This window comes from Branchiostoma belcheri, unplaced genomic scaffold (assembly GCF_001625305.1).
Source record: "Branchiostoma belcheri isolate BF01 breed outbred unplaced genomic scaffold, Haploidv18h27 scaffold210, whole genome shotgun sequence".
Taxonomy (NCBI): domain Eukaryota; kingdom Metazoa; phylum Chordata; class Leptocardii; order Amphioxiformes; family Branchiostomatidae; genus Branchiostoma; species Branchiostoma belcheri.
In genome coordinates this window covers 257185-264048 of record NW_017803603.1, presented here as the reverse complement: position 1 = coordinate 264048, position 6864 = coordinate 257185, and the positions used below count along the sequence as shown (strand labels likewise).

The window sequence follows — 6864 nt, the reverse complement described above, 5'->3', positions numbered from 1 at the left end:
ATACCTAATCATTTACTACGAAACTTTGTCGTCTTTGTACAAGGCTTCTAAAACTGTAGGTCCCTCCCTACCAACAGCTGTAAAGACAAATAAATTTGTTAGAGACCAAACCCCCATGCACACGCTTTGGGGCCAGAAAGGGTAAGCCCATCAAGGTAGCCCTCAAGCCCTTGGCCTGGCCTATCATTTCTGGATACCCTAGGTCCCTAATGCGGTTGGAATTTAGGCTATACCAGTAAGTAATATCTTAGGTTATCAGTCATGTGTTTGGATAACCGTTCAGGGAGTACTATAAGTCCTAAGGTCCACCAGATAAGGTTTGATTTTCTGGCCCAGCTACATTTGTTTGCATCACATAGAAATGGGGTGATCTTTGTTTGCACAAATGGTAAGTTCACGTACGCATAATATCATATGGGTCCTAAGGTCCACCAGATAAGGTTTGATTTTCTGGCCCAGCTACATTTGTTTGCATCACATAGAAATGGGGTGATCTTTGTTTGCACAATTTGGTACACATGTACACATAATATCATATGGGTCCTGAGGTCCACCATTTAAGGTTTGGTTTGAACTTTATACATTTTCTGGCTCAGCTACATGTACATTTGTTTGTTTCACATAGAAATGGGGTGATCTTTGTTTGCACAATTTGGTAAGTGTGCACGTACACATAATAGAATTACCATTCATATCCAGACTATGCATTAAAATCATAATACAGTAAAAGTAAGGTGATCACAAACATAGGAGGTGTGGCCTACTTAATTAATGATGGAAATTAATTATTAACTTTTTATTTAACCACAAACCAACAAAAAACAACCATTGCTAGTAAAATAAAATCCTGCATTATGAATTGGCTTTTTCAACTTTTCGTTATATTCTATTACTAATTCCCTAAAATAGTCCAAATTTTATTGGCGCTATCGTAAAAACAAGACTGTGTATTTAGTCACCACGCCCACCCCCCACCCCCATACAGGTTATAATATATACAGGTAGCGACTGTACTCGAAAAAACAACGTCTTTCCCAATATCAGCTTACCTCCGTCAACTCCTTTTCCACCATGTCTGGAAGATTTCACGGCTTCAACTTTAAAACGTTTTAAAAAGATCCGCTTCGAAATCAGTGGGATCCCGCCACTAGCCGGTCAGTGTGATGAAGGGGCAAAGGTCAAGGGTCGAACGGCAATACCTGATACACCACATAGTGTGTCGATGCACCGATGATCTTGTAAAGTAGAGGCACGGAACCTGTTTGGTACTAGTATTGCTGTATACGTGATAATTGTCCGTTTGAAAAGCACCCACCAAACGTAATCAATACAAAGAAAATAGCAAGGAAATTCAATTAACAAAGTAAAGTTGTCGATTTCTAAATAGTGTTCTTTTACAACGATGTATTTTTGCGATAGGACGGAATAACAATTATCGTATGCATACTAGAATTTATAAACTAATCTTGCTTTAACGAAGGCTAGATATGCACAAGAAAAGTCACATTGCACCATAGCTATCAAAAAAGTGACATGCTACATCTTTTAAGAGCATTTTAAGAGCTTAAAAGCATTCTGTTTAATCTCAAGCATTACGCTAAATTTAAATTTGATGAAAGCATTAGCTGAAGCAAATTAGAGTCCTTACTCTACATTCCCGCCTTGAATCTCTTAGACTTCCAGTTATCAGGAACAGTAAAGATACAGGAGACTCACAGAGTCATTGTTTCTTATCATAATCTTACGCAATGTGGTCACAGTCATCAGTAAGGGTTAAGATGATCCATTTCTAAAAGGGTTAAAAGACGCTTTTCCTCTCAGAAGAAACGAGCAGATTGTTGTAACATATTGCCTCAAAAGAGGCATTTTGTGATTGAATGGGAGATTTGTTAAAGAAAGCTTGGGCCAATACTCCCAACGCAGCATTCATCTTTTGAGCAAGCAAATTTATAAGCAGCTCGAAAACGTCATGTCTTAATTTGTCTTGAGCTTCTTGGATTGCAGATTTGCAAATATGTCTTGTGTTTCATGGCTCACAAATTTGAGTAGAGAAGAGAGGGCATTAAAATTCTAATTAGTCTTGTGTTTCTTGGCCGGAGCCTCATCCAGGCCCGAGCAGGCCAGCAGGTTGTAGTAGTAGGTGAGGCCCAACAGACAGAAGCCCCACACCACAGTAATGTGCTCCGCGTGGTTCTCATGGGGCGTTCCGCACACGCTGTACCAGTGGTGCACGCCAGGGGGCGCTGCTCCACCGGGAACACAGTGGAAATCCATGTAGCCTTCGTCATAGTCGCTCGGGCACAGGTACTTCCTCTTCGATACAAGCTATAAATGTGGGGAAATACTTAACATATATTAACCAACTTTGATTGTGAAAATCCATGTAGCCCTATTTCATTATATTCTGTTGATATATTTTGTATTACATTGTATCTTGATGGACTTCAGAAAGACTAGTGATTGTCTTCACTAATGGAGATATATACCTGTAAAAGTTGGGAAAATGTTTACAGTGTATAATAACAACAGTATCAAGCACGATATCAGGGTTTCGGACTTCTGGGAAGTGTTTTGGGGTATTGTGAATATATATATATTCAGATTCGAATCAGCTATGACCTTACAAACTGCTTCCTGAACCAGACCAACCAAAGCCATATCGGAAGGTTTCAACGTTTTAAAAGACTCTAATCTGAGGATTAAAGAGGTTGAATGGATGGGGTGGTGTTGGCAACAGACTAGCCTGGTATCCAGTCTTACGTGATTGGGGATATTGGGGTGTTCAGGCAGGTTGTGTCTTTGGGGGCTCTAATAGCTTCCCCCGCCCAGTGCAACAGGCCGTCCCGGTAGGAGTGTTACGCTAATAAGAGACAGTATGCTTGGGGATTTGGTTTCCCCCCAACACGAACGAGGGCTAATCAATCTCTTGTGAAATACACACCGGGTAACCTATGTGAGGCGGGCGGGACAGAGCTCTTTCGGCCCCGACCACGAATCAGACTGGATACCAGGCTAACTAACTACATACCTGTCCGATGGCGTTGTACATCTGCATTGTCTCATTGCAGGGTCCGAGGGGTTCGTGGACCCCGGTAGACACAACCGTCTCAGGTTGGGCAAAAACGGCAAGCAGGGCAAAGGTCAGGAAGTGGATCAGAACCACCACGGTCAGCTCGTCCTTCCAGGGGTGGCTACCTGTGAAATATAGACTAAACTAAAAATAAATGTTTAGATTAACAGGAGAACATTTCCAACAGGTTTCCTTTAGTATTAAGTAATTTCAGAAAAATGCCAGAAGAAATGACGAGAATGTAGACAGAAAACAACAACTAGAAACCTCATAGAAGCTAGAGTGTGTGAGTGTGTGTGTATGTGTTTGTGTGTGTGTGTCTGTGTGTGTGTGTTAGTGTGTGTGTGTGTGTGTGTTTGTGTGTGTGTCCTCACCTGTCCCCCTGGGCCTGCCGTCCTGCGGCCCGTTCCTGTCCGACACCCACACGATGAGGATGTACAGGTAGGGTTAGAGTAAGTGTTTGTTTGTTTGTTTGTTTGTGTGTCCTCACCTTTCCCCCCAGGCCTGCCGTCCTCCGGCCCGTTCCTGTCTGACACCCACACGATGAGGATGTAGAGGTAGATGACGGCGAGCACGCAGACCTCGGAGCTGGCGCCCAGCGCGTCGTGCAGGCTGTGGTACAGCGGGATGAAGTGCGTCGCGATGGCCGTGGGGAACGTCAGGACGGCCGTCAGAAGGACGGCAGCGGCCTCCTGAAGGAAACTGGTAAAATAACACAGACACAGTTTAGAGTAAGTGTGTTTGTTTGTTTGTTTGTTTGACCCTTAATAATAGTCTACAACTATTTCTTGAGAGGGGTGAAGGAAGTCATATACATCAGGGCCCATCACCCTTCATTGAACCGCGACGGGGGCCGACATCGTCTACACGATACCTTTGACCTAGTGTTGACGTCACACTTCAAAGAAGCCACGTGACAAGCTTTACTGGGTATGTCTACTGAGGAAGACCAGAGTGACTGGTCGAAAGCTCTAGGTGAGAGAATTTTTGTGTTGGACCAAAAGTTTTAACTTTTAACATTTAACTACCACCACAGATGAACTTTCGTGATATCATTTTCCTCACTCTACCGAAAATGGGGAACCTGACTTCAGTTAGGGAGGTAAAGGGGGTTGAATGTGGATGGCTGTGTGTGACGGCTTTACACTGATCTTCTATGCTTAAAAGTAGAAACAAAAGTAGAAATTTGAACCTACCATTAACTTTGGTTGGGGACGTAACAGGCCGTGGAAGGTAGTCAGCTATGTGTGACAGGCTTTACACTGAGATTGTATGCTACAAAGCAGAAACAAAGCAGACAGATAAAAACAGATCATACCCACCTCCCAGTTTGGAACATGTTTTTTCCTGTGATCCACTTGTGGGTCCCGAAGAACAGAAGAGTGAAGGCAGAGGAGAAAGTCAGCCGGAACAGAGTATTGGCATAGGGGGCCTGCAAACGTAGAAACAGTTAGTAAGTATTTTAGACCTCAAATTATGTCACCAAATTCTACCCTAACTTTCACACATTTAGAGGTAAAAAGATCCTCTTAACATAACTAAAACCCCTTAACATTCAAAACACCACACAGTGTAGAAAAGGTTGGATCCTTCATCTGCCTCTGAACCCTGTTTATTGCATTGGAAAATTTTAGGCAATATATAAGGCCATTGGAGATCAAGATCACCAAATGTCTCACATTCTGCCTTTCAAATTTCGATTCGTACAATTCGTACCATGGCTGTACGGTGATCGTTCACACATTGCAGCTACGTAAGAGAAATGAACTGCGTGGCAATACTAACATAACTAAGTATCATAATCTTTACCATCCTCATCACTTCTTTCATTTGATTCAGGCCACCACTGATTTCCACTCTCTTCCATCCAGCGCTTATCTAGCATAAGTGGGATAAAATAAGCTACCCAAAAGTGCCGTTCGTAGACGTTTGGATCGGTGTCGTGCCATGTCCACCACAGGAGTTTGATCCCCACAATGTCGAACACGTGGTAGAACACGCAGTCCGCCAGCCCGGCCGCGTACGCTGTAGGGAAGATCCCGAGCTTCAGCCGACTGGCAGCAACCGTCGAGACGTAGTGGATCACCGGGTCTGGAATTATAAAATTAATAGACAGCGATTCTTTATTGACACAACAAAAAAAGTACACGGACTTTTGTATGTTCTTCTACAACTAAAGATCGAACAAAGCTAAATAATTGTGTGGATAACGTCATCTTACGTACAGAGTATATGTATGATGTAACAATAAAGGTTTAACTATTCTCTAACATGTGGTGTCTAAGATTGAAATATTCTTTAATGTATTTTCCTATTTGAACACTGTATTGGTTATCTCCCCTGAGAATGTAGTTGAATTTATCTACAGGATCTACGTATTGAAATCAATTGAACAAGCGGAAAGAAATTGAACAGCAATAGGCGCTTATCGTCACCGCCAAGCCGACCAAAGGTTTGGTACCCAGGCTAAAAGGTACTGGCTACAGGTATGCAGTGCTGTTACATGTATGTACTCACAGATGCACATGATGTAGAGAGGCAGCCTCCTGCCCAGCATCATGATGGAGGACTGGGCGTGCCAGAAGTTGTCGATCTCCGCGATCCAGTAGGCGATCATCTCGGAAACCAGGCCGTGGAACAGCGCCGCGAACCACATGTTCCGAGTTGACCAGGGTAGTGGACAGAGTTGACCGAGTTGACCAGGGTAGTGGACCGAGTTGACCGAGTTGATCGAGTTGACCGAGTTGACCGAGTTGACCGAGTTGATCGAGTTGACCGAGTTGACCGAGTTGACCGAGTTGACCAGGGTAGTTGACCGAGTTGATCGAGTTGACCGAGTTGACCGAGTTGACCGAGTTGACCGAGTTGACCAGGGTAGTTGACCGAGTTGACCGAGTTGACCGAGTTGACCGAGTTGACCGAGTTGACCGAGTTGACCGAGTTGACCGAGTTGACCAGGGTAGTTGACCGAGTTGACCGAGTTGACCGAGTTGATCGAGTTGATCGAGTTGAACGAGTTGACCGAGTTGACCGAGTTGACCGAGTTGACCAGGGTAGTTGACCGAGTTGACCGAGTTGATCGAGTTGATCGAGTTGATCGAGTTGATCGAGTTGATCGAGTTGACCAGGGTAGTGGACCGAGTTGACCGAGTTGATCGAGTTGACCAGGGTAGTTGACCGAGTTGACCGAGTTGATCGAGTTGATCGAGTTGACCGAGTTGACCGAGTTGACCGAGTTGACCGAGTTGACTGAGTTGACCGAGTTGATCGAGTTGATCGAGTTGACCGAGTTGACCGAGTTGACCGAGTTGACCAGGGTAGTGGACCGAGTTGACCGAGTTGATCGAGTTGACCGAGTTGACCAGGGTAGTTGACCGAGTTGATCGAGTTGACCGAGTTGACCAGGGTAGTTGACCGAGTTGACCGAGTTGACCAGGGTAGTTGACCGAGTTGATCGAGTTGACCGAGTTGACCAGGGTAGTGGACCGAGTTGACCGAGTTGACCGAGTTGACCAGGGTAGTTGACCGAGTTGACCGAGTTGACCGAGTTGATCGAGTTGACCAGAGTAGTGGACCGAGTTGACCGAGTTGACCGAGTTGACCGAGTTGACCGAGTTGATCGAGTTGACCAGGGTAGTGGACCGAGTTGACCGAGTTGACCGAGTTGACCGAGTTGACCAGGGTAGTGGACCGAGTTGACCGAGTTGACCAGGGTAGTGGACCGAGTTGACCGAGTTGATCGAGTTGACCAGGGTAGTTGACCGAGTTGACCGAGTTGATCGAGTTGACAGAGT

The 6864-nt window shown here is 44.8% G+C and overlaps 1 protein-coding gene across 1 annotated transcript in view; it reads right to left on the bottom strand.

Annotated features, from left to right (window-relative positions):
• LOC109469908 overlaps nucleotides 1–6864 on the bottom strand; it is a 24916-nt gene that overhangs the window by 9631 nt on the left and 8421 nt on the right. The gene's annotated exons all lie outside the window — the stretch shown is intronic.